Source organism: Ambystoma mexicanum, chromosome 4q (genome assembly GCF_040938575.1).
Source record: "Ambystoma mexicanum isolate Mex_15411 chromosome 4q, UKY_AmexF1_1, whole genome shotgun sequence".
Classification (NCBI taxonomy): Eukaryota; Metazoa; Chordata; class Amphibia; order Caudata; family Ambystomatidae; genus Ambystoma; species Ambystoma mexicanum.
In genome coordinates, this window is record NC_090928.1 from 753,503,226 (window position 1) to 753,528,867 (window position 25,642).

Genomic DNA, 25,642 nt, shown 5'->3' on the forward strand with positions numbered 1-25,642 from the left:
CTGCGACTGTTGCTGGACTTGGGACGGTCAACCCACATGGGAGACAGATGCCCAAGCCCAGTGGCAGAACCCCGGCCGTCCTGGAGCTCTAGTCATGCTGCATTACAGTTTTTCCCTCCTGGGAGGGATGGGGACCCTGCATGGGCTCCCTGGGATCGTCGCTGGGCGGGCTTGAGAACAGGCGACCCACATGAGAGACAGGCGTTCATGGCCGGGGACATCACCCCCGACCATTGTGGAGTTCTAGCTGCGCTATGTTAAAGCTTTTCCCTCCAGGAAAGTGTGGGGACCCTGCATGGGCTCCCTGGGACCGCCGCTGAGCTTGGGAACGGGAGCTCTGGCTGCGCCGCTTTACAGCTTTTCCCTCTGGCCAGGGACAGGGACCCCGCCGGGCTCCACGGAACCACGGCTGAGCTTGGGGAAGGCTGACCTACACGGGAGACAAGGCACCCAAGCTTGGGGGTTGGCACCCCTGGCTGCCTTGGAGCTCTGGCAGGGCCCCCTTAGAGCTTTTCCCTCCATCTTAGAGCTTTTCCCTCCAGGCAGGTACAGGGACGGATGACCCACGCTGCACCCCTGGCTGCCCTGGAGCTCTGGAGGAGGCCCCTTTAGAGTTTTTCCATCCGGACAGGGACGGGGACCCTGCCTGAGCTCCCGGCGACCACAGCAGGGCTTGGGGGCTGGGCCACACATGGGTGACATTCACCCGAGGACCAGGACAAACTCATAAACGCCATGGAACTCGGGGCCGGCTGCTTAAAGCGGTTCTAGTCCTGTGGAGGAAAGGGTCCCTTGACACCTGCACCCACGTTTTGGACTTGGCCATACACAGGCGGCATTACCCCCGTGGCCTGGGGAGAATTTTCATTAGAAAAGGGGCCTGGAATGTCCCTTTCTGACGTCCGTCGGTGGAAGTACCGTCCTCGGAAATAGTGTAACTGGGGCCGGGACATAAGGCCCAGCCGCCACCGGCAACCAAGGTCCAGACTCTCGTTCCTGCATTGATCCGGGTATGGAGGAGGTGTCTACCGCCTACACCACAGAGCCTCCCCGCAGGAAGACACTTCCACACTGACTATTATATGCCCCATGGAGTGGGGGCTTATGGAACCTGACCGGAGACAAATGTAGGAGTCAGCTAGGCCAGCCACCACTCGGCCATCTGGTCCGACTGGCCCGGCCCCCTAACCAGATGGCCGGTTGGGCCCTGACCAGATGGCCCGGCAGCCATCGGACAGTGCCCGCCCTGACGCCACCATCCAAGGACCGGGGCTTCAGGCATCACCTCCGCACCCTGGGGCTTAAGCTGCCACCTCTCTTCCCTGCCTGCCCAGGGCTTAGGGCACCACCACTTCCGCGCACTGGGGCCTGGGGCTTAAGCTGCCACCTCTCTTCCCCACCTGCCTCCCAAGGGCTGGGTCGAGCCACTCTACCTGCCGCCGGCTGTGCTGAGGCCACCTGGTTTGCCATGCTGACCAGGATGGGAGACTAGCGCTCACCGCCCAGCCCGCACACCCCGCGGGTGTGCCCATGGTAGATGGGCGTTTCTTGTGCACCCGCTGCGCAGCAGGAGGAAGGGTAGGTGGGAGTTTCCCATTTGCCCGCGTCGCCTTTTGACAAAAGCTTTGCTCAGAGGATGACTTTCAATAGATTGCAGCGAGGTAGCTGCTCTGCTACTTACGAAATCCTGACCCATAATCAGGTCGTCTATAAATGATTTAGCACCAGGTTCCCCATGAAATTGCTTTGTACTACCGGTGAAAGAGGTGACCCCCCTTCTGTAAACAATCAGTCCCGAAGCGAGCAGCTCTATGCACCGGCCCAGAGGCCAACCAAGGCTCCACAGCGCTGCAGTATTGTTCTTGTTAAGGGGTGATTCTGAGCCGTTCAGTTATGATCCCACAGATGGTAGCTTTTCCCCATTGGATCCTCAGCCAAGTACATACACCAAATGTCTGAACCTGCAGTTCCTCTCGTACTGAGCAGGTTTACTACTGCAACAACACATCATCAGAAGGGTAAAACTAACCTGTCTCACGATGGTCTAAACCTATGTGAACAATGCAACGCGTGTTGAATTCTGCTTCACAATGATAGGAAGAGCTGACATCGACCGATCAAAAAGCGACGTTGTTATGAACGCTTGTCTGCCACAAGCCAGCTTGAAACCCAAAAACTCAGAAGGATCATGACGCCCTGCTTTCACTGTCTGTATTCATACTAAAAATCGAGATTAAGCGAGCTTTTGCCCTTCTGCTCTGCAGGAGATGTCTGTACACCCTGTGCTAGCCCTAGAGTGTACTGCTTCAGTCAAACTCCCCACATGTCACTGCTCCCAGAGCGGGTCGTGCCCGGCGGACCCCCACGCACTTGGAGCCAGAAGCGAGAACCCGACGGTGCTCGCCTCACTGGGCAAGTAAAAAAAACAATAAGAGTAGTGGTATTTCACCGGAAGCCCGAGGGCCCCCCAATTATCCTACACCTCTCATGTCTCTTCATAGTGCCAGACTAGATTGAAGCTCAACAGTGTCTTCTTTCCCCAGTGATTCCATCAAGCCCGTTCCCTTGGCTGTGGTTTTGCTAGATAGTAGGTAGAGACAGTGGGAATCTTGTTCATCCATTCATGCGCGTCACTAATTAAATGATGAGGCATTTGGCTATTTTTGTACCACCAGAGTGGCTCATTCCGGGTTAATGGCTGTCCATCAGCTGACCTTTTTTTTTTTGGTTTTTAACAAGCTGAAGGCATAATCATGCACAACACCAAAGCATACTATAGGCATACCTGGTGCAGTACATACAACAGATGAACATATATGTAACAATAAATCACTTGAGAAACCTCATAACATTTACATATATATACAATTAACATTTACCTAAGTCTACAATATTGGAGGCTAGGCGCCCTGTTGGAGTCACGGTCCAATACGACCATTGGGATAATAGATCAGTGACTAATTTCAGATCCCTCAACAGAATCAATTTAGGAGTCAGTCTCGAAAGAGAATGGATTACGGGTGCGGTTACCCATCCATGGCTGTGACCTTCATTAACCTTCCAGACTCTGGAGCTCGTCACAGGTCTTACGTCAGGCAGGCATCATGGAGTGCTCCATCTGATTCATGAATGTTGGTAGTCTTCTCTCGATAGCAAGGCCATCTCTGGGTAGTCATCTGTCATAAAGAACTCAGTCAATCTCTTCATGCCTCCAGGCTGAGATCTTGACGTCTTGCGGATCACCAGCTAGACTGGATAGCTGAGTGTTTCTTGTAAGTGATTTACGATGCCCATCTGTGTCTACCTTCTCTCTCAGCTCGAGCTCGATCCTAGTCTGTCAAAACCGGTGCATGGTTTGGTTTTGTGAAAGGAAGCAACCCCACATTCCTAACAAGGTTTCGTAGAACCAGGAACTACCTCATCTGGAATTGGTTGGTTCTGATTCTGCATTTCTCTTAGCACACTTAGCTACCAGACCATGGTCAGCATGGGTGGAGATGTTATACACTTTTTGCCTATCCCCAAACAAACTCTTCTTATACATGACTCGTCCACCAGGGAATTTTACCAGCGTGCCCATGCAGAGGTAAGGTCCACCATGATCGAGAAAGGTTAAGAGAGTCATAGTTACTTCTGCTGTTTACCCGTGCTTCATTGAATTTCTTCACTTGGACATTCAGAGCACTGGGCAGAAATCACATTGCGTCAACACCCACCACGGGCCTTCGCAATGCTTTGTTTTAATTAAATAGTCTGATTCACCTGGTCCACACCAGTTCTAAGTCAGCTGCTAGGTGTCAGCCGAGGCAGAACGCCAGCACCGAACCCCGGGAGGGAAACGGAGAGAGGCGACCACTGCAGCTGGGGCGATACACAGGAAGGGCCCTGCTCTGGTCCAGAGTCGGTGCCGCCCCTAGGGGGGAGATGCCTCGTCCAGCCGCAGCACACGCCCAGCCCTGCTTTGCACCCCAGTCCAAGTGACCCAGCCCTTAGAGCCAATCCTTATCCCAAAGTTACAGATCTGACTTGCTGACTTCCCTTACCTACATTGTTCCAACATGCCAGAGGCTGTTCACCTTGGAGACCTGCTGCAGATATGGGTACGGCCCGGTGCGAAAGTTACACCATCTCCCCTGGATTTTCAAGTACCAGCGAAAGCTCATCGGACGCTGCTGGTAAAGCAATGCTTTCCAAGGCTCAGGCTACTCTCTCGGGGTGAACCCGTTCCAGGGTGCCCTGCCCTTCACAAAGAAAAGATAACTCTCCCAGGGCTCCCGCCGGCTCCTCTGGAATTGTTTGCGTTACCACACTGGATGCCGCGAGGGCAACTATCTCCGCCACTCCGGGTTTGGGGATCTGAACCAGACTCCCTTTCAATTGGCTTAGGGCAACAGAGGCCATTGCCCATCCTTTCGGAATGGCGCTCACCCATCTCTTAGGACCGACTGACCCATGTTCAACTGCTGTTCACATGGAACCCTTCTCCACTTCAACCTTCAAAGTTCTCGTTTGAATATTTGCTACTACCACCAAGATCTGCACCTGCGGCAAATCCACTGGGGCCCTCGCCCCAGGCTTCCGTGCGCACTGGAACGGCCCTCCTACTCATTGTGGCTTAGCCCCTGCGGCTCTCAGCGCCGGCGACAGCCGGGTATGGGCTCGATGCTCCAGCGCCATCCGTTTTCAGGGCTAGTTGATTCGGCGGTTGAGTTGTTAAACACTTCTCAGCGGATTCCGACTTCCATGGCCACGGTCCTTCTGTCTATATCAACCAACACCTTTTCTGGGGTCTGACGAGTGTCAGCATCGACGCCCTAACCCGGCGTTCAGGTCATCCCACAGCACCAGTTCTGCTTACCAAAAGTGACCCACTGTGCACTCCCATTCAATGCCTGGTTCTACACCAGCGAGCCAGGTTTCTTACCCATTTAAAGTTTGAGACTAGGTTGAGATCGTTTCAGCCCCAAGACCTCTAATCATTCGCTTTACCAGATAAAACTGGGGTTTCTGAGCACCAGCTATCCTGAGGGAAACTTCAGAGGGAACCAGCTACTAGATGGTTCGATTAGTCTTTCGCCCATATACCTATGTCGGACAATCTATTTGCATGTCGCTACGGACCTCCACCAGAGTTTCCTCTGGCTTTGCTCTGCCCAGGCATAGCTCACCATCTTTCGGGTCCTATCAAAAACACTCATGCTCCACCTCCCCGACAGAGTGTGCGAGACGGGCTGGTGGTACGCCCACCACAGAGGGATCCCACCTCAGCCAGCATGTGCCAGCTCTCACCTTCTTTCTGCCACAGGGTTGTGTTTGGCCCTCCGACTCACGCAATGTTAGACTCCTTGGTTCATGTTTCAAGACGGGTCAGTGGGGTGGATAACCGGCATCACCGCAGACCCCTGGTGCTCTTCGTAGGCCTCCCCGGCAGGCAGCGCAATGCTGTCGGGGTGCACTCAAGACAGTCCACCCCACCGAGAGTTGCACCGGGAGCAGGGGGGGTGGTTGCCAGAGGAGGGCGTGGTGGCGGCCAATCTCCCTCAGCCCTGCGGACACAGCAAAACTGCTGTCAGGCGGCTGTAACACTCTCTGACAGAGCAGAGAGAGCCACATACCCCCGGAGGCGCTCCCAGCCGACCCAGATCTGGTTGCGGTGGTCTTCCACAGAGGAAATGCACCCTGCAGGGCCGATTGCGCCCAGGTGTCTGTCCTGTGAGGCAATCCACCTTTCCGGGCGACCGGCCTGTCCGCCAGGTTGAATCCTCTGGGCGGACTGCACGGACAGCACTCGTTTACCTCTCAACTGTGTCACGCCCTCTTGAACTCTCTCTTTAAAGTTTTGAACTGTCCCTTATGGTACTTGTTGGCTATCTGACTCACACCCGTATTTAGCCTTAGATTGAGTTTACCACCCGCTTTGGGCGGCATTCTCAAGCAACCAGACTCAGAGAAGACCTGATCCCAGAGCGCCGGAGGCCGCTACCGTCTTAACATAACCCATGAGGTGAGCCTCGATCAGAAGGACTTGGGCCCCCTGAGTAATGGTGGGTAGTCGGTCTTTTGTACGCCACATTTCCCGCACCCGCTGCCAGACGGGCATTCAGTGCTGGGCTCTTCCCTCTTCTTGCCATTACTAAGGGAATCCTGGTTACTTTCTTTTCCTCAGTTTAGCAATATGCTTAAATTCAGCAGGTTGCCATGTCTGATCTGAGGTCGTAGTCGGGGAGCCGAAGCTTGGGGTGGCCAGCCTCAGGCCTGGGGCTGTATGGGGGGTGCCCCAGCCCCATGCCTTTGGCATGGCCGAGTGTGCGCTGAGCCAATCTGTGGCGGAAGCCCACCTGGACGCGAGGCCCACGCTTCAGGGCTGTCTTGCGCCAGCAGCCGTGGGAAAACACAGACAGCCACACATGGCATGGTCAGGTGCCCCGGGACAGGGTGAAGGTGCTCCAGGCTTTTTTTAAGGCCCGCCGCTTCCACCAGCACAGAGGCACGCTGGGCACCCGGCCCTCCCAAAACCTGCAGGAGGCAGGGAAACGGGGAGAGTCTGGGACGTGCAGGCCACAAGCCTGTGCGCCAGGTCCAGGGATCCTGCGACGGTGCTGATCGGGGTCTGAACTTAGGACAAAAAGAACGGGATCCCTCAAACAGCCCCAGCCATACCCCCAGGGAGGGAACCTGAGGCTGCAAGGTGCATTCCAAGTGTCGATGATCAACGTGTCCTGCAATTCACACTAATTCTCGCACCTAGCTGCGATCTTCATCGGTGCGCAAGCCAAGTGATCCACCGCCAAGAGTCACAGGCAACTTTTTTTGTTCGAGACATCGCCTGAACCTGCCGGGCGCAGGAGAGGCTTGAGGGAGGGAGCACCGCTTGTCCCCCATGCACAACTGCACGGCGAGATGGCCCGGCACCCCGTCTAGCTTCCCCACTTGAGAGTTGGCCAAGACCATTGTAGTTTTAAAACAAACAAAAAAACAATATAGGTGCTCAGCCCGGGAAACCTGCCCGCCGTCTGCAGCAGCACGGCAGGGGGCTTCCCAGGGTGATGGAAGCAGGCCGCTCTGCCGCCATCCCACCCAACCCGATCCACTCATCCTACTCATACCCCCCTTAGTTCCCCTTCCAGGGAAGGGGACAGAGAGGCGGGCCAGAGACAGCATGGGCAGGTGGTCGGGTGGGTCGAGCCGAGTGATCCACCGCCAAGAGTCACAGGCAACTTTTTTTGTTCCAGATGTCGCCAGAACCTGCCGGGCGCAGGAGAGGCTTCCGGGAGGCAGCACCGCTTGTCCCCCATGCACAACTGCACAGCAAGACAGCCCAGCACCCCGCCTAGCTTCTCCACTTGAGAGTTGGCCAAGACCATTGTGGTTTTAAAACGAACAAAAAAATAATACAGGCGCTCAGCCCGGGAAACCTGCCCGCCGTCCGCAGCAGCACGGCAGGGGGCTTCACATGGTGATGGAGGCAGGCCGCTCTGCCGTCATCCCACCCAACCCGATCCACTCATCCTACCCATACCCCCTTTGCTCCCCTTCCGGTGAAGGGGACAGAGAGGGGGGCCAGAGACAGCATGGGCAGGTGGTCGGGTGGAACCACTAGAGTCTTCAAACCGCAGCCCGGCCACATGGGGTTCGAGCTCCGGGTACCCGGGCAAGAGGGAAGGTCGCCCCTTCCACCAGCGGGTCTGGCCATCGCTTGCCCACAGCAGTGGGCAGCCTACCCTCGACGCACGCCTGTCGAGTAAGCACGGCTGTGCCATGGCTCAAATCTTGCCCCAGCGTGTCGGGCCCTGTCCGCCTGGGAAACATCCTTCGATAACAGCCAGGTTTCCTTCAGTCCCTGGCTGCCCCCACTCGTGGACTGCTTGGCTGGCCGTACTGTAGCGTGAGGGACAGCCAGGGCTGTTGCCGTGCACGTCTGGGTTGTAACCGAGGTTGGGCTCGCAGCTTTCCACCATTAATGACCCTCCCGCAGGTTCACCTATGGGAACCTTGTTACGACTTTTCCTTCTTCTAGATAGTCAAGTTTGATCGTCTTCTCGGCGCTCCGCCAGGGACGTTGCAGGCTCTGGCAGGCCCGATCCTAGGATCTCACTAAACCATCCAATCGGTAGTAGCGATGGGCGGTGTGTACAAAGGGTAGGGACTTAATCAACGAGAGCTTATGACATGCACTTACTGGGAATTCCTTGTTCATGGGAAATAATTGTAATCCTTATCACAAATGGAGTTCAGCGGGTTGCCCACACCTGTCGGCGAAGGGTAGACACACGCTGATCCATTTAGTCTAGCTCTTGTGCTGCCCCGGCCATCTAAGGGCATCACAGATCCGTTATTGCAAGATCTCGTGTGGCTGAACGCCATTTGTCCCTCTAAGACGTTGAACGTCGACCGCTAGCAGTCGCGTAACTAGTTAGCATGGAGGAGTCTCGTTCATTATCAGAATTAACCAGACAAATCGCTGCACCAACTAAGAACAGCCCTTGCACCACCACCTAGAGAATCAAAAAAGAGCTATCAATCCGTCAATCTTTTCTTTTTGTCTGGGGCGGGTGAGGTTTCCCTTGTTGAGACAAATCAAGTTAATTGCTTTAAGTTTCAGCTTTGCAACCATGCTCCCCTTGGAACCCAAAGACTTTGGTTTCCCGGAAGCTGCTCGGCGGGTCATGGGAATAACACTGCCGGGTCACTAGTCAGCATCATTTGTGGTCGGAACTACGATGGTATCCGATTGTCTTCGAAACCTCTGACATTCGTTCTTGATTAATAAAAACCTTTTTGGCAAATGCTTTTGCTTTGGTTCATCTTGCGCTGGTCCAAGAACTTCACCTCTAGCAGCACAATACGAATGCCCCCGGCCGTCCCTCTTAATCATGGCCCCGATGGGGCGTGGCCGGCGAGCGCAAGATGAGGACGTGATTCCTCAGAGCTCCCTAGGCTGCCAGCCAGATCCTGAATATATCCTGACAATTGGGTATAGAAATGATAGAAATCATATCTACAGACGGCAGACCCTCTGGAGAACAAGTCGCTGCTAAACCGAATCAAACCGCACCGCCGTTTGGTGACAATCTGTGGCAGAGTCCCGAGGTGGCTAACTGTGTTAGCCCGGCAAGATGGCCACCGGAGCAACAGACTAGTGCGAACCGCGCCGTGCAGACCCGATCCTGCAGTGACAGACGCCCTGCTCCCCTGACGCCCTGAGCGGGCCACCAAGACAATAAGGGGACCGAGCAGGGAGCCTGGGGCTGATCCCGGCCGTGATCAGGCAGGCGAGCAGAAGCATGCTACGCCGACGAGGGTGAACAGATCTCACTGCCGGCAGACCCAATTTAAGAGGCGGGGACTCACCAGCGAGCACTGGTGGTCCGCACGGGCGGCAGCGGGCGCGTGTCTGGGCCCCCGCCGGCGCATCACCCTGGTGGGGGCGAGCCCCGGGACGAGTGCCCGTGTGCACGGCAGCGCTACTGTGACTGAGCGAGAGACTCCGGGAGTCGAGGTGCAGCGCCCCCTGGAAAGAGCGTATTGAGGCTAACAAAGGTACGAATGCTCCCCGACTAAAATAAAGACTTGTGCAGAACGGCTTTGAATATAGAACTCCTCCTGCGGAAACAAGTATCTCCGGCATTGCTCCAGTTGCAATCCACACTGTGAGACACGAGCGCTCCAATCCTCCATAGCAGGTGCATGTGCTCATAACCACCACAGCGCTACACCCGGGATAGCACGACACTGGCGACCCACAATGCGAGGGCTGCAGCTCTGGGCGAGGAGAGCCTACCGGCAGACACAGGCAGAGAGAGCATGAGAGCTACGGCTGAAATGCCCATTGGGCCCACAGAAAGGAGATCTGCAAAATCACACTGAACACAGCCGGAGATAGGCACGTTGGGCATGCACCACACGACAGACTGTAAACAGCACCAAGGCCCGAATTACCGACAGAGACATCCAACTGAACATCGTGGAAGCGAGGGGTGCGGTGCCCCGGTTCGAGGCTTGGGGCACGGGGATGCCACGGACGGGTGAAATGAACCCAATATAAACTGGAAACTATCATAGGTAACATCTGACTGCAACACTGGAAAACAGAGGAGTCCATAGTGAGAGTCAAGAAGACACTACCAGACCTACCAAAAGAGAGGGTGACTCCTCCGCATACAGCGTAATAAAATCAACTACCTATGGATGACAACACCTGTTAATGCCATCCGATCAAGGTCTCCTGCTCTTTTGACTCCTACCAAGACCTGAGAACAATTGTGGAAGCTGAGAAACACCTTTCCAAATAGATACACTAAGAGCAGCTGTGGGGGGCCACTCACCCACTATCCACAATACATTATGGGGAAGGACAGAGCAAAAGCTACAACAACGCAGAGCAGAATGGAGCAAGATACAACCCCCACCCACCCCCCCCGCAGGAACAGACCAAAACTGGTGACACACCACAAGCAGAAGGGGACATATCGCTGAAAGATGTCATGAACGCCTAAGCCAATTCAAGAACATCAATGGAAAAGGAGATGGATGGCATCAGTACCGAAGTGTCGCTGCTACGCCATGACCTGCAAAAACGTACAGCCCGCACGGGGGAAGCAGAGGGTTGAATATCTGAAACAGAGGACAGCTTGAGGACAGTGAGCCAGCAAATGACAGGAGCATTAACTCGCCTCAAAGCGCTGGAAGAACGGGTGGAAGAAGGAGAAGGCAGAGCAAGGCGGAACAACATCCGCATCTTCGGACTACCAGAAAAAGCGGAAGGCGCAAACATGGAGCTGTTCCTCGAGCAGTGGCACGCGAACCTCTTCGCTCCCAAGACTTTATTGAAATTCTTCTCAATCGAACGAGCCCATCGGATGCCAACTGGCAAACAAATTCATGGTGCTCCCCCGCGTACAGTGATAGCAAAACTCCTGAACTATAGAGACCGGGATGCAATACTCCAAATGGCCAGAACCAAAGGCTCTATAACTTTTCAACGGCTCCAATATTGTCTTTTTCCCAGACTTTACCAGAGAGGTACAGAAGGCAAGGCAGTCCTTTGGCCCACTGAACAGGGGCCTTCAGACCCTAAATATAAAATATGGTCTCCTATTCCTCCTATTCTCCTATTCCCCGCACAACTGAAAATATACTTTAACAGAACAACCGTACATTTGACGGACCCCGGCGAAGCATTGAGCTGGGTGGAAAACCACCTAGAGGGCGACGGGCGATCGAACAGGCAACAAGGTAATGGCAGAAACCGACCGGGACCGGAGAGAGCGCCTTCCGAGCGTCAACAACAGGAGCCGGAAGCACAGCCAAACAGAGATAATGACTGAGACGGAGAGTATAACACCGATCTACAAAACAGCGCGCTGAACACCGACAAGACGTCCCTATAACGTGCAAGCTGCAGGTAAAAAATGATCGTAAAACCTGCACAACTGACGGCCTGGACCGCATGGCCCCCCTATTGTTGTTTGTTATTTTTTCAGCGATCATATACCAATACTCATGCGAGCTACGGAATGAATGAGGATTTTTAGTAGTTTTAAGCTTATAATGGGGCGACAGATGCTTCAGTTGGGGACAGAGTATAGGGAGGGGGGTGTTGGGAGTGAGTTTTTGGTTTATTGCTTCCCATACAAAGGGATCGTGATTACAGCATACAGATACATAATAGCGACAGCGCAAGCGATAGCACTCGCAACACAGATATTCCCAACAAAACACATCAACAACCCAGAAAGTCCACATAACCAATGGCACAACCAACCGCGATAACTAACAAACGCTTGACACTTCTGACTTGGAATGTTAACGGACTAGGGTCTGGCATCAAGAGACGCCTGGTGACACAATACATAAACAGCCACACACCAGACGTAGTACTCTTAACAAAAACACACCTGGCTGGAACAGTATGCAACTTCTTTAAAAGATCCAATTATCGCACCGCAATACATGCAGGCTTCTCCATGGCAGCCAGAGGGGTGCTGATCCTAATCCACAAAAGGCTACCACTAATGATATCTAAAGTGACTCAAGACACGAGGGGAAGATATGCAGACCATACAAGCCACATTATGGAACTAAACCCTTGCAATTACGGCGGTGTATTCCCCGCCGACACTTTTATCTACACTACTGGCAGAAATCACGCCCATTCTGGTAGCAAATACAGCAGACATCTGGGTGTTTGGCACAAGGTCTTGGATAACGCACTAGATCGAACACACATGCAGGGGAGAAGTCCCACAGCTAATACCAAATTGGCGACCTTTGCCTGCGCACTGAGCTTGAAAGACGTATGGCGCGACCTGCACGGAGACACATGGGAATACTCCTTCCACTCGGGCGTGCACGCCTCACTATCTAGAATGGATTACTTCTTCCTGCCCGCCCACAACATCCACAAGGCATACAGTGCGTCCCTACTTCCGTGTGGCATCTCTGACCATTCCCGATTATTGATAGAACTTGAAACGTAAAGACTATGCTCTCTGCCCACCTGGCGACTCAACAACTATTATCTAGGGTTCCCAAACCTGTTGAAAAAATAAACAATACCACCTCCACCTACTTCAACTTAAACACAGGTACCGTGGACAATCCCGGGACACTATGGGAAGCCTATAAACCAGTGCTCAGAGGGGAAATCCTCGCATGGACAGCAGCACACAAAAAGGCACAAGCGGTGGCAGATGCAGAAAAAGAGGTGGTGAGCAGGGAAACACAACACATAAACGATAACACACCGGAGACAAATACTGCCCTGATACTAGCACAGAAAAAACTACACAATCTCTCACTGAGCCATGAGAGCACGGTTGTATGAAACAGGGGAAAAGGCAGGTAAATTGCTAGCCTGGTTGGAAAAACGAGATGAGGGACATCAGCAGATCAGACACATCAAAACTGTAAATGCAGATCTAGCCTCAACTGATAACGAAATAGCTGAATGCTTTGCGACCTATTATGAAGAGCTCTATAGCTCCCCGTATACCCCAAGCGAGAGCACACCACTAGATGAAGTCACCCTCCACTCATTGGATGCTGAACAAATTAGCGTACTAGAGGGCAGCATCTCAGGAGAAGAGATTGCCGCGGCCACCTCCCAACTCCAATCAGGCAAAACACCAGGCCCGAACGGCTTTCCGATAGACATTTGGAAGAGACTGAACGGGGATAGCATCGTACCACACTTGCTCAATATGTTCGAATCCTCAAGAAAAGAAGGGATACTCCCGGCAGACTTACGCAAAGCCACCATAATTGTAATACCAATAGATGGTAAGCTCCCAGACGAATGCAGCTCCTATAGACCCATATCGCTGATAAATAGTGAAGCCAAGATACTAGCGAAAGTACTCGCCAATAGACTCCAAAAGGTAATCTCGTCCCTGATACACCCGGACCAATGTGGCTTTATGCCACAGCGCTCCACAAGAATGAATATCCGTAGACTACACTTAGCGCTAGAAAGGGCGCCTGCCCTACAACAATCACTAGCATTACTGGCTATTGATTTCGAGAAAGACTTCGATTCAATCCACTGGGATGCGCTGCGGACGATCATGAGGTAAATGGGCTTTGGGGAACACTTTGTAAAATGGGTCCAGCTCCTATACAACGCTCCAATGACAGAGGTGAGAGTGAACGGCTGGCCCTCACGTAGCTTTCAATTGGGGAAAGGTACTAGGCAGGGATGCCCACTATCGGCAATGTTATTTGCCTTGATCATAGAGCCCCTAGCGGCAATTCTGAGGAATACACTGACGTGGTTGGGTTTCCGATGGGGCCCGAACTGGGAAGACAGGGTCTCCCTATACGTGAATGATCTACTGATCTATCTGGGCCACCCAGCGCTCTCCTGTCCTATAGTTACACAAATACTGATACAATATGGTAGATTCAGCGGCTTGAGAATGAACTGGAAAAAATCAATACAAATAACCAGTAAAAGGAATAGACTGTATACCTCCCGAGGGCTCCCCTTACACGGTAGAGACGGAACGATTCCGATACCTGGGCATCCTAATCTCGAACAGACTGGAGGACGATGTGTTCCAAAATTTGCACCCAATTATGAAGCACTTCGCACAAGATGTCATTCACTGGGTGATGCCGCCGCTGACTTTACTAGGAAGAGCGGCACTCTTTAAGATGCTAGCCCTACCCCGCTTTCTGTATATCCTACAAAATGCTCGTCTACACATCCCCAAAACTGAATTTCGCAGGATAGACAAGACATTACGGAAACTATTATGGGGGGGAAACACCCAAGGATTGCACTGTGCACCCTCCAATGATCCGTGTGGAGGGAGGGATTGGGCTCCCACACACCCAAACATACTACTGGACGAGCCAGATGACGATCGTAAATGACATACTACATGGTGACCCAGACATAACGCACATATGAGCAGAGAAAGCAGCAAGGCATGACGAACCTCCAATCGAAAGCCTGTACAAAGCGATGAGCCGCCCTCTCCCTCGCACAATAACTGCCCATACAACCCAGGTTTGGATCGAAACACAGACATATAGGATGAGGAAATAAAATCACCCCGATACCACCACTCTGGAATAATACCTTCCTCCCGGAACTCCACAAACTACCCAAATGGCCAAACTGAGAAGCAGCAGCGATACAAACGATTCAGCAGGTGAATAAGGACGACAAAATCATACCATTCACTGAACTATCAGCCACTTATGGTCTCCCACCCACTGAATACTACCACCACACGCAGTTGTCCCATGCACTCACCAAACATATGACAAACCTTATTGATCTGCCTGAATGCACAGCGATAGAGAGGAACATTGTGTTGGATAGTGTGAATGCTAAAACTACATCAATTATGTACAACGCAATCTCCTCCTTCACCAAAAAGGAACTGTGTAGCCTGAAAGGAAAATGGGAGAGGGATGTGGGACCGATATTGCCTGAGAAATGGACCTTGACATTAATGTACCCCAGGGAAACAGCAATATCGGCCAAAATCCGCCTGATACAACTGAAAGTGTTACATAGAGTGTACTATCCAAGAGTAATGCTATTCCGCTGGGACAAGATCGCAGACGCCAATTGCCTACGCTGTAAACAGGAGGAGGGCACCTTCTTTCATAATCTGTGGCAATGCACAAGCATACAATACTTTTGGCGGAAATGATGCGACAGGCTGTCACGGGTAATGGGCCGGCCGATCCCAAAGGAACCAAAACTTTTGCTACTAGGGATTGAGGAGGAGGGAGAAATGACCCGCTTTGAAAAACTCTTGCTCTCAACGACCAAGGGGCTGGCCAAGAGAAATATCGCACAATTGTGGGGTTCAGAGATTACCAAAAGGTAGCTGATGTGGACACTTGTATAGCGATGGAGCGCCGCGTATACACAGCCAGAGACTGCCCCGAGAAAGCCAGTAAAATATGGCAGAAATGGGAACAAACTGTGTAATGGACAGGCGGACGCTGGGCGATCCTGCGGCACACAGAATATCCAATAACAGGACAGCATGGAGGTGTCTCGATTGCAGTCCTGTATGGACAGTTGTAACCTAACTAACTACGGGAAATAGATGCAATGTCTTTGATGTATGTATGAATGGAAGTATTGTTAGAATATTATATGTTGTTTTACAGAAAATACAATAAAATGTGTTATAACATTTTTTTTAAAAAAAATAAATCATGGCCCAGTCCCGAAAACCAATAAAATAGAACTGAGTCCTATTTCATTATTCCTAGCTGAAGTATTCAGGCGACCGGCCTGCTTTGAACACTCATTTTTTCAAAGTAAAGGTTTCGGACCCCCAGGAAACTGAATCAAAAGCATCAAGGGGGTTCCAAGAGCCAAGGGCTGGGACAGACGGTAGCTCGCCTTGCCGTAGACCACCAGCTCGATCCTTGGATCCAACTACAAGCTTTTTAACTGCAGCAACTTTAAAGTGTACCATTCTGTGATTTTGTTGTTATGCACTTTGACATGAAGCACTCAATTAAGCTAAAACAAATTAAAAAAGAACAGAAATTATTAATCTTAAGTGTCCTAAAGTGCATATTTGGAAAAATCATTAAATCTCAAACTGAACAAGCAGAGACCAGACTTTTTGAAATTTAGATAATGCATTGAGAGTAGATATTTCACCAATTGAGTTTCTAATAATGGTTAGTCTTGTTGCCACATGGTAGTTTGTCACCAGAGATCTCCTCCTGACCTGCATCCTCCATTAAGAAAAAACAAAATACTGTCAACTTTTTAATATGTGAAAACACCTCGGATCACTGCCACCATACATGAATTAGCATCTTGAGAAAGAAGATTGCTTTAAATATAAACCCTAAAATTTCGATTTAGCCTTGACCCATGCATTGACCAACACAGGTTTCCATATCCAATACCTAAATTGTAAATGTAGAATTGAAGACACGGTTTCAAGCCTCATAGTCCAAAGGAGAAACTTTAGAGAGGTATTGCCCCAACCTCTTAAGACCTCCTGCAGTCCATGCTAAGAACCACAAAGGTTTCAAGAGAAAAATCTGAGTAATTTAAAACTGGAGTTAGTGAGCAATGATGGAAGGAGTGGGAAGCCAGAGCAATTTGTGTAACGTGAGCCCAACAATGAGTGTTCGCATAACTTTATATGAGTAGAGTTCAGCCAACCAAAAGCATGGTATAACTGAGCTTTGTAAAGATAGTGCATATGGTTGAGGAGGGATAAGCCAAATCTTGTTAAAACTTGAGTCAGTGTGGTTCGAGAGCGCATGGGGGCTTATTCGCCCAAATAAAATGAGAAATTCTCTATCAACGTTTTAACAAATTGTCCTTTAGAAAGCTCATGGAAAGGGTGTGAAAAAGGTATATAAGTTTGGTAAGAGAGTCATTTTGACAGGAATCATCCTCCTTAGCGAGGTCTCTTAGTTTCCCCACCTCTTTAAATATGATATTAAAGATCAGAAAAACCAGGAGGCTTATGGCGATTAAGTGAATAAGAGTTTGTGCTATTAATTTCAACAGCAATTGATCTAAATAGGCTGTCTGCTGTCCCTGGGAGGATTAGCTTTGTTAAAATGGGGGCCACAGCTTTACTATATATTACTACATTTAATTTAGAAATTGAATATTGTAATATATAGTATAGTCACCATCTGACAAACTGGCCTGCCACCTTCTTCAAAGGCAACATATACTCTACATCTGCTCCAAGAAAAGGGGCATATTCAAGACTGCATTTCTGCGGCATCTAAAAACACGGCTGAACTCTTTCAAAGTCTGCAAGCAACTGGCCAATCCTACTGAAGCCTCTTCCTCTACTACACCCACCCAGGACCTATGCTCGGTCCTGGATGGTCATTTCACTGTAAAAACACAGGACATCCTGTCGTCTCTCTCACCCGTACCATCGCCTGCACCCACATCTCGCTCTCTTCTCTCCTCCTTCTCCCCTGTCACACCTGAGGAGGTCACTAGACAAGTCTGGTCCACGAAAGCCTCTTCCAAACAGGTTGACCCATGTCCTCCCAAAACCATCAAGGACAACATTGATTCCCTTGGTCCAGCCTTGGCCGACGTCTACAAGCTCTCTTTCGCCACTGGAGTTTTCCCCACTTCTCTCAAGCATTCTCTTGTACACCCTCTGCTCAAAAAACAAACTCTCTGCTGACCCTTCTATTCTGGCAAACTATCACCTGATCTCTATCACTCCTTTCCTGGGCAAACTCCTGGAGAAGTTGGCTATCTCTCAGCTTACCCTCCACAATTAATCTGTTGGTTGTCTCCATGACCATCAATCTGGCTTTAGAGCATCCAGAGGCACAGGAACTGCTCTTTTGAATACCTGTGAAGACCTGCTCTCAAATCTCGACTCCAACTCTCCTCCTGTCCTCATTCTTCTCGACCTCTCTTCTGCCTTCCATACGGTAAACCACAATATCCTGATCTGCCGTCTCTGTGATACGCTGGGCATTACAGATCAGGCCCTGGTATGGCTTGCCTCCTTTCTCTCTGACCGTCCATCCCAGATGGAACTTGGGTCCTCTCCCTCCTCTATCACTCTCTCTACGTGTGGTGTCCCCCAGGGATCTAACCTATCCCTCTGGTTCATCACTGTCTACATGACCCCTCTGGTCCGCATGATCTCTGCCATCACCTCCAACTTTCAGTGTTATGCGGATGACACACAGCTCTCTTTAAGGCTACCCTCTGCCTCCTCCTCCTCCTCGCTCATGCAGGACTGTCTGTCCGCAATTCAGTTCTGGTGTGCTGCGAACGACCTCTGCCTCAGTGCCAGCAAGACAGAGATCGTTCTCATTGGGACCCCTGTTCCCGCTTTCCCACTGTCACTATGGCCGGCCTCACTTGGCCCTGCGCCCTCACCCACTAGTGAGGTAAAAAAGCTAGGTGTCATCTTTGATTACACTCTCGCCTTCTCCTCTCACATCTCGGACATCTCTATAAATCTCACTAACAGCTACACCTCCTCAGAGGTATTCTAACTTTTCTCACCTTCCCCTAAAGGCTCACCGTCTCCAGAGCCCTGGTTCTCTCTAGGCTGGACTACTGCAACAGCCTCTTTCTCAATCTTCCTACTTCTACTCTCCGTCCACTACAACTCATCCAGAACGGAACCGGGAGACTTATCCTTGGCCTCAAGCTCAGGGACAGCATCTTTCCATCGCTAAAATCCCTCCACTAGCTCCCCGTGGCTGCAAGGATCAAGTTCAAAACCCTCTACAAAACCCCACAAGGCTTCTGGGGCCGGCGCCCGCACTATCTACAAGGTTCTCTTCCTAAATACTCTCCCTCTAGAGCCCTCTGCTCATCCTCTTCCAACTCTTTGCGGGTAAGCCGTTTTTCCAAACAGAGATTTGGAGGTAGATCTTTATCCTCTGCGGAAGCCTCCCTCAGGAACGGCCTCCCTGCCTCTCTCCGTCTTGAGCCGGAGCTCCTTACATCTCGAAAACTCCTCTTCTCTTCCTCTTTCTCTCTCCCCTACTAACCTATTTCCTTTCTCTCATGCTTCCCTCCTCCTTCTCTCACTAACTCTGTATAGTTTTTGTAGACTGGTTGCCTGATGCACCTCCAGAGCCCCACAGGTCCCAAACACCCCTGCCAGTCTTTTCAAGTGCCTCTTCACTATGTTCAGCATAACTGCACTTTCAGTATACATTCCATGAGTGGGGTACCTCTCTGCACTTAACCCGGAAGGGTCACTCAGAGGGGTAACCTCTCTGCACTTAACCCAGGGCCCTGCTGACTGGGCGCACCGGTTCCCCCCCCATCCTCCTGCCCCTCCGTTGCACTCGTCTGTACACTTGCATGCTCTTTATATACTAGGCCTAGTAAGTCTGTTTGCCTGTCACCCCTCTGTCTCCTCTCCCTAGCTTGGTTGCGCCTGAAACACCTCATGTACTTGCACTAGGAGAAATGCTGTCAGGCCTAGTATGCTAGTTATTTTTCTGTTAGATCATTCCGAAAATTCAAGGCCTAAGAATGATGACTGTATTCCCTTGCTCCCTTCCAGCCTTGAAGCGCACAGAAGCACTTCACTTGTGTATAAGCGCTGTACAAATAAACAATTACAATTCACAATTACAATTTGGGGGGAAAACGGCATGAAGCAGAAAATAAAGGTTCTTTATCAGGCTTCAGCAGCAAGGGTGTTTGTTGCAGAAAAAAATTAAATAATTCAATCAAATCAAGGACAAGGATAGTTGCACATTTCCTAAAAAACAAAACTGAGAAGCCACAGCTTTGTTTCTGGGCAGTGATATGATAACTGCAAGTACTTTCTCAGGTGTAGTTGTGTTGTCAAGAGCCCGGCGTACAGCATTAGAAAAGAGTGACAAAGGATTCTTGTCTAAATTTTCCTTATGCTTATCTTCATAGAACGATAGATCCATAAATAGGGCAGAATAGTACAGACAAAAGTTAACTCCATAATCTTGTTAGCATGCGCTTCACAGCTATGATATGATATTATATTTCATTTATATCGCGCTCGTACAAAAGTGTTTCAGAGCGCGACCAGACAAAGGGAGGGGAGCAGGGGAGAACAAAAACAACAATCTTACTAGGCTCAGTGAAATTAAGAGCATGCAAGTGCATGGGAAAGGGAAAAGTGCATGGCAGGGGGGAGAAGTGGAAAGTGCGGAACAGAGAAGAGAACAGAATAAATAATAATAAGTACAATAAATAAATAAATAAAGGCGATATGCAGTGGTAGTGCAGCAAATGGCAAAGTGCTAGGTTAGTCAGATGGGGTGTATCTGATAGGTGCAGAGGAAAACCATCACGACTGTACCATTCTTACTCAAAATACTTGACAAGGTTGCTTATACCCAGATCCAAAAATATTTAGAACTGCATAAGCTCCTAGAAGCAAGACAATCTGGTTTTCACCCTTTGCACGGGACGGAAACTGCCCTCATCGACTTAAAAACACAGGTTGATGAGTTAAGAGATAAAGGTAAAACAGCACTCCTCTTACTTTTGGACCTATCAGCGGCATTCGACCTAGTGGATCACAAGGTCCTCTGTAATCACTTGGACTCAGCAGCTCACTTTTCTACAGAGGCCTTTAGATGGATAGAATCATTCTTGAGCGATAGAACTACAAGGGTCTTCTCCCCATCGGCAGCTGAGGGCCTTATCTCGATCACATGTGGTGTACCTCAGGGCTCCTGTGTCTCCCCTACATTATACAATATATTCACCAAGCCCCTGTTCGATGATCTGGACCTTCTGGGTATCACCTACACTAACTATGCAGATGATACTCAGATTCTCCTCCCACTTTCTGGGGATTATGACAAGAATTAAGCATTGGTGAATAGAGTGTATCTCATTATCCAGGCATGGTCTATGCCTAAATGATGATAAAACAGAGCTTATCATCCTGGGCACCCACCTCAACCTGAAGAAATTGGGCCATGAATATTCATCATTCGCCATCGATGGAAACATCATTAGGGTAGCCAAGGAGGTGAAAACTCTTGACTTTTACCTTGACTCTACCATGTCCTTTGACAAACAGGTGAAATCACTGGCCTCTACTACCGCTTACACTTGTAAGCTTATCAGGGCAGGCAGACCATTCCTCTCAAATGACAGTTGTATGATACTGGCCAGAGCACTAATACTCTCTAGGCTAGATTACTGCAATGCTCTTTACAGTGGAGCCAATAAGGCTATTATACAGAGTCTACAAACACGCCAAAATAACACCTTAAGAGCCGCATTAGGCGTGAATAAGAGAACATATCTCTGCAACTAGACGCCAATACAAGTGGCTCTCTACTAACAACAAAATTCTTCCAAAAATGGTCTCCATCACCCACAAAGTATTAAACAATGCAGCCCCTAGTTACCTTGTAGACAGACTACACAGAAAAACATCTCTCAGACCCATGAGAGCTAGCAACACAAACTGCCTCACTGTACATAGATTCCGACTCACCAAGAATGGCGGCAATAGCTTTCCTGTGAAAGCATCCAAACTTTGGAATTCCTTGCCACACCAGCTCAGAATAGATCAACCGTACTTAGAAGTAACTACATTAACATGCTCAACTTGGCATTAACATGCTCAACATGCTTAACATGCTCAACTTGTAACCTTTGATTATGTGCCTATGTATTCTTCCTGTTCATAACCTGCTTTAAATTGGATATTTGTATATTTGTCTTACTGTGTACATACCTGTAACTTTATATGCCTTTTTGCAACCATAATTGTAACCATGCAAGCCTTGCATTTTCGTACCGCTGCGCCCTGTTACCCTCGGGTCTGGTGCGCATTATAAATAAATAAATAAATAAATGTGGGTGGGGGACTGCATGAGTACAGATACAGACCCCAGTGCCAGGGGTGTCCTAGAGGCAGTGCAGGAGGGTGGGAGGTGAGCAGGTACCTGTGCCCGAAGGATAGAGGGTGGCCAGGTGCACGGTGCCGACAGATGAAAGCAGATCAGCAGGGGAGAAGAGGGGCAAAGGCAGAAGCAAAGAGGAAGGTCTTGAGCTGCTTCCGGAACCGGAGATGGTTCTCCTCAAGTTTCAAAATGGCAGGGAGGCTGTTCCAAAGGGGGGACCCAGCCAAAGACAGAGCTCTACCCCCAGCTCATTTCTTTGAAAAACGGCTGACCCTGAGGGAGGTAGAGGAGCGAAGAGCTAGAGAGGGGAGGTATTTACGGAGGGATATTTGAAGGTATTTTGGACCCAGGCTGCAGAAAGGCTTTTGGACAATGCAGAGGGTTTTATATTTAATCCTTGCATCTACTGGGAGCCAATGAAGGGATTTCAGAGCTGGAGAGATACGATCCCAGGGCTTGAGGCCAAGGACAAGTCTCTCAGTTCTGTTCTGGATTAGTTGTAAAGGGCAGAGAGTGGAGGCAGATAGATTTAGAAAGCGGCTGTTACAGTAGTCCAACCTAGAGAGAACCAGAGCTTGGGAGACAGTGAGCTTCTGAGGAAGGAGAGAAAAAGCAGAGTACCTCTAAGGAGATTAAGTAAGAAGTTTGACCTTTTAGAGACGTCAGAGATGTGTGTGGAGAAGGAAACTGTGGAATCGAAGATGACCCTGAGGTTCTTAGCCTCACAGGAAGGGGTAGGAGGAGGGCCAAGGGAGGCCGGCCAGAGAGTGAGGGGAAAGGAAGGTGAAGGTGTACCAAGGAATAGGATCTCAGTCTTGTTGGCATTTAGACAAAGATCGTTGGCGGCACACAAATTTTGAATGGCGATTAGGCAATCAGAGATGAGGGAAGGAGAGGAGGTGGCTGAAGGAAGCCTGAAAATGAGTTGGGTGTCATCAGCATAGCACTGGAAATTTGAGCACAAAATGGAAATGCAATAGACGAGAGTTGCCAGGTATTGGTTGAAAAGCCAGGGTGAGAGGTTAGAACCCTGGCAAACACCACAGGTAGAGAGAGAGATAGAAGATAGGAAGGACCCAAGTTGTACCTGTGAGGGTCGATCAGAGAGGAAAGAGGTCAGACAGGCCAGAGCCTGATCAGTGATACCCAGGTTGTCACGGAGACGATTGAGTAGGGTGGTATGGTTGACCGTGTCGAAAGCAGAGGAGAGATCAAGTAGGAAGAGGACCAAGGAAATGTTAGAGTCAAGGTTAGAGAGCAGGTCTTCACGAATGTTCAGGAGAGCAGTTTCCGTGCTTCTGGCAGCTCTGAAGCTAGATTGGTGGTCATGGAGAGAGCCAACAGAATCAGAATGAATGTTAAGCTGGGAGATGGCCAGCTTTTCCAGGAGCTTACCCAAAAAGGGAGTAATGGAAATTGGGTGCACAAGGGGTGCTTCAGAGGGGAAGGGAAAGATTCACAGGCAAATCAAATGAAAGGTTGCAGAAATCGGCAAGGGCCGGAGCGAGGGTATTGATGTGGTCCTTAATGGTTTTAGAGGAAAAAGAATGGACCTGTTTTGATGAGGCTTTCATAGATCGGACTCGTCTAGCGACCACCTCAAGGGAGAAAAGAGGAAAGGAGGAGAAAGAAGGGGGGGGCTGACAGAGGGCCATCAAGCAGAAAAGGGGAGGGGAGAGGAGGGTGAGTGGAGGAGAGAATGTACAGGATAGCCTGGGTTTTAGAGATAAGTGGGAGGCAAGGGCATTGTAAAGAGCCTGGGAGGCGAGAGTAGGGGTGGAGACTGCAGCAGGGTTGGCCAGCTCCTTACAGATTTTAAAGAGTTCGGCCGAGTTGTTAGATTGGGAAGAGACTCTTCTTGGTGCGGTTATCAGTTCACCCTTGCTGAGGTTCTTAATTTGTTCAATTGTCCTAGACTGCTGAAAAATAACATGGTTTGGCCAAATGAAGGCCATTTGCAGTCTCCTTATAGACTGTAAGGTTTTCAGTTCGCCCCTCGTTACTCAATTGCCAATACATTTTAAAGGAGTCTGTTAAGTGATTCTTCCACTCCAGGTCTTAAATGTGTTTCTCAAAGTAAAGCATGTGAGTTTTGCACCCCTTAAATCTAGCTGAGCTCAAGCCGATGATCACCGTTCTACCAGATGGCTTGAAAAGCATCCAGATTCTATAACAAGACGGAGGCGAGCATTATGCTTTACTTCTTTTATTACTGCTCCTACAGCAATTCAACTTAAACATTTGTTTTACTTCCTTTTAAAACTTGATAACACTTTTTTTGTTTCCTTCCAGATCTTCTGTAAGTCTAACAACAAACATAGGGGTAGCATAGTTTTGAAACTTAAGGAAATGTCTCTCAACTACAAATGCCCATAATCCTCTGTGTCCAGGTAGTCCTCTCCAGTTCCCCTTGTCCAATCAGGGCTAACCCCTATCTATAAGAGGGACCCTTGATGACTCCTCTTTCTTTGTTGCTGCTCCTAAGTTAAGTACCCTTTCACAATAACTAACATAATTCTGAAATGTTATGTGTTTTACGTGACCGCGCTCGCATTGATATAAATGTATGAATATATGTCCTGGAGTTAAGCGCATGTGTTGTATTGTGTTATTGGGGGATAATTTAAATGTTGTCATTAAAACATTGTTACCTCGCGTATTGACGAGGGTCATTCTTAGAAGCGTTTCGCTTCTTTTTGCCGCTCGGAGACGTTCTGCATCTTTCCGCGATGCCGGTTTTGTTAGGAATCGTAGTAATCGTAGTAATCTACTTTCAGGAGCGAGGCCGGAGCCGCAAGCAAACGTCCTCTCACAAGGCTTCCAGCCCCGCCTCCTTGAGCCATACACGGATACGCATTGAGCGTTCCTCTCGCCAGGCCTCTAGGACCCAGTGGAACACAGAGGCAAGTGATCTCGCCCCAGCAGCCACCGCATGCGCCGAGCTGTTCCTTCGCGATCCCAAGTGAACGAGCGGCGCAAGCAGAGTTTTAGATGGGATTAGCATAAAAGCAAAAAAAAGGGAAAGTTTGTATTGTGAGTCGTGTGGGGAATCATATTTGCAACATCCAGGGGGGCAAAAAAAAAAGAGAAGAGAAAGCTGAGGTTCCAGTACACCAGTCTTATCATGACACAATGCAGTGAGCCCAGAGGGTCGAGGTCCACATGTCCAGAGCGGAGCTCAGAAGAATGGGCAGAGGAGCCCATAGCGGAGGACCAAGATCTCTCCCAGAGCTTTAAAAGAGTCTTAGGAGACTCTTTAACACAGGCTGTTTCTGAGAGGGTTCTGCCTCTGACTGAAAGGCCATGCTGAATAAGCAAAAGGCTGAGCAGGAGAAGTCCAAGAAGAGGAGGGCACTCGGCCCCGGCGAGGAAACCTCAGCGTGACACCCCGATTCTGGGGTTGAACATAAGGGCAGTAAAAAAGCTCGGAAGAGTAACAACTCTATGACGCCCCCGAGCCAGCCAGAAGGGGTAGACTTGATACCCCAAGAGTCAGTTGACCCAGTAAGCAGGTTAAGAGAAGCCTTTATGAGAAGCACAAAAGTGCCAGGCTCCTCTGGACCCCCTGCCCCAGGGGTGTACAATACAGGGGAGGAAGAGGATGCCAGACACACGCCAGGTGAAGAGAGCGGGGAGGAGGAAATACCCCCCCAATCAACCCGAGATGACAGAACAACCTCCGGACAAGGAGGGCCTGGGTGATATGTTTGATCCAGAAGCAATAAGACATCCTAAGTCCACAGACTGGGTGCCATCACCCAGAGTTGCCCAATGCATG

The 25,642-nt window shown here is 50.1% G+C and overlaps 1 protein-coding gene, 1 non-coding gene and 1 pseudogene across 2 annotated transcripts in view; all 3 read right to left on the reverse strand.

Moving 5' to 3' along the window:
• The window catches only part of TASP1 (taspase 1), a 2,293,647-nt gene that overhangs the window by 354,784 nt on the left and 1,913,221 nt on the right, over positions 1–25,642 (reverse strand). The window lies entirely within an intron of this gene.
• Positions 1,617–6,216, reverse strand: LOC138468732 (28S ribosomal RNA; annotated as a pseudogene).
• Positions 6,641–6,796, reverse strand: LOC138468724 (5.8S ribosomal RNA). The gene has a single exon (XR_011268443.1). It is a non-coding gene; the product is annotated as a 5.8S ribosomal RNA (ribosomal RNA).